The sequence below is a fragment of the Alosa alosa genome, chromosome 3 (assembly GCF_017589495.1).
Source record: "Alosa alosa isolate M-15738 ecotype Scorff River chromosome 3, AALO_Geno_1.1, whole genome shotgun sequence".
Lineage (NCBI taxonomy): Eukaryota > Metazoa > Chordata > Actinopteri > Clupeiformes > Clupeidae > Alosa > Alosa alosa.
In genome coordinates this window covers 35,578,870-35,581,392 of record NC_063191.1, presented here as the reverse complement: position 1 = coordinate 35,581,392, position 2,523 = coordinate 35,578,870, and the positions used below count along the sequence as shown (strand labels likewise).

General features: G+C 40.2%; 1 long non-coding RNA gene across 1 annotated transcript; it reads right to left on the bottom strand.

Moving 5' to 3' along the window:
* Window positions 1–727: 727 nt before the first annotated feature.
* On the bottom strand, window positions 728–2,029 carry LOC125292481. Its single transcript, XR_007193194.1, has 3 exons — window positions 1,549–2,029; window positions 1,258–1,318; window positions 728–767 (listed from the first exon to the last, which is right to left on the bottom strand). It is a non-coding gene; the product is annotated as an uncharacterized LOC125292481 (long non-coding RNA).
* Window positions 2,030–2,523: the final 494 nt, after the last annotated feature.

Here is a 2,523-nt window from a genome sequence, read left to right as displayed (position 1 = left end):
ATAGGCCTACGTGATGTCCCGTGCCTTTGTGCAAAACATACCGGTGTCCAGGATAAGCGCAGGACCGCTTGTAACTTTGGCGCCAAATTGCCTATGAAGTGTGTGACAATAGTTACCGCCACCGACAGATTTTCATTCACTGGCCATTTGTCTGCCGCCATCCTATTTGATAGTTCAAGCTTCCTCAAATTTTCCAAATCATTCCCCAAGGAGCTCTTGAAAAACTGCCCTTTTACGTGTATGTGTCACTTAATATTAATTTCTATACAAACCACGGTGGACACGCAAGCACTCATTCATACACACAGAATATTTACATTTTTAATGAATAGCCTACTTTTAATTTACTCTTTAAAGTTGAGCTGGCTCTTGAACACAATAATTTCGTTACTTATAATTTCTTTTATGAGTAGGCTAGGCCTACATGACAATAAAAAAACTTAAACTTGTCTATGAGAGCTGAGTGGTGTAAGGCGTGAAGCCTACACTTGGAGCTCTAGTGGAATTTTGATTTAATCCAATTCTCGGTTATTTGTTTCCCTCTTGAGTTTTTCCCCCAAAGTAGTTCTCCACTGATCTGAGCTAATGAGCCGATTACCGGTACCTACATTGTAGCTTTTATTTGTCTGGAATCTCAACATTTTAAACTTCACTTCTTATGAATAAAATAACATTAAGTAGGCTAGGCTAATGTGACGGGTCACTCCATTCTACTGTTGCTTCTACACATCACCACGGACAACCACTTGGATCAGGTTTCTTTATTGCTGGAACAAAGTATGACAGTGTGGAATTGTGGGTTCAGCAAATAGATCTCGGGACAACAATCCAGTATCTCGTAATCTCCAGTCTGGGTAAAAACTATAGCCTACAAATACCTGAATATATTTGTGCTAGTTGCAAATGTAAATGATATATCTATGAAACAAAAATAAAACTGTGTGTGATCAGTATAGTAGCTAAGTTTTAGAATATCTGATATAAGCCTTGAATTACACAACATACATACAGTACATTACAATAGTGAAACTACTTGATCCATTTTACATTATATTGAAATAACAAAATAAGGAACATGTTTATCATTGCAAACGCAGCACTCGAGCACATGTGGCTAATCTCCAAACTACCACGCTGGTCTACAATATAGCTAAGCTAGCGCAAGCTGCTTATCCATATAAAGCTAATGTATAAGGCAGCTTGCACAATGAGAATAACATGACGATGAAACCATTTACACAACATAAGAATAGTTACCTGGAACAAAGTATGACAGTGTGGAATTGTGGGTTCAGCAAATAGATCTCGGGACAACAATCTAAATAACATGTAAAGCAAGTGACAATTAGCACGCTAGTTCACATGAAAATATGCTTCCTTGCAAGTCTCTTAAACATGACTTTACAAGACACATAAATCATCAACTGAACTCAAAATAGTTAACTGAAATCATTATAAGTACATTACATGACAAAATACTGAGACATATGTACTTAGAATGACAAGAAAACATTGTTTATCCCAGACCTCCCAAATTATGCGACTTACCCAGTATCTCGTAATCTCCAGTCTGGGTAAATGCAACGCGAATCCCACTGTCACACTAAATCAACCTGCCTCTAGATGGCGTAATTGCATCAATTTTAAGATAATTTAACTAGCAACTCTTTTTACTCCGTTACACTAACATAGGTTAATAATGCATGAACAAAACCGGTATTTTGACCGCAAGTGGTAACATTATGGAATTCCATTCCCCAGATTTCGCTCATAGCCTAGCCATAGAAAGAAAGAGTCGTAAAAATGAACAAAATCTCCGTGGACCGCCCTTGTGCGTCCAGCTGCCGGTGACTTGGAACTATGCCAATTTTTTTTCTAAACTTGATCAACAGACTCTGCCCCGCCTATTTGTCAACCCAGGAGCCGCTACTGGTCGTTAGGTGGGCTTAACATAATGATTGATGGCAGAGTTGCAACGGGTTGGCTTGAATTCCCTGCTACTTGAAAACAAATAAGATGGATTTTGCTGTTGGTGAACAGTGTGACACGAGCTAAGCTTTTATTAAGTTGGCAAACGTTTGAACTAGCCAACTAGCTCCGCTGGTGGGAAACGCATGGACTCCGCGCTGCCGCTGTCCTATTGCGTGCAGAGGGAATTTGAAAGATAACTGATTATCCCGCCCCTCGGACTGAGCACTGCGAACGATGAATGCCCAGACCCTACATTTTAATGTGGGTCTGGGCCCACTTCCCCGATAACGACGGAGACACGCTCTTAAGAGGGTTTTCTACGATTAATCTTACGATCGTTCGTTTGGTTTTTCCGACTGTTTCCCAAACATGCTCGTGGCGTGAACGCCACATGCACTGCTCTTAAGATGCTCTTAAGGGAGCTGTCCACGCTAATAGTTCTGAAATATCCTCTGATTTGACGGTGATGTCAGGTGACTGCACGTCACAGCTATAGGCCTACCATTTAAACTTCGGATCTACACATTAATTCACATCAATACGAAAATAGAA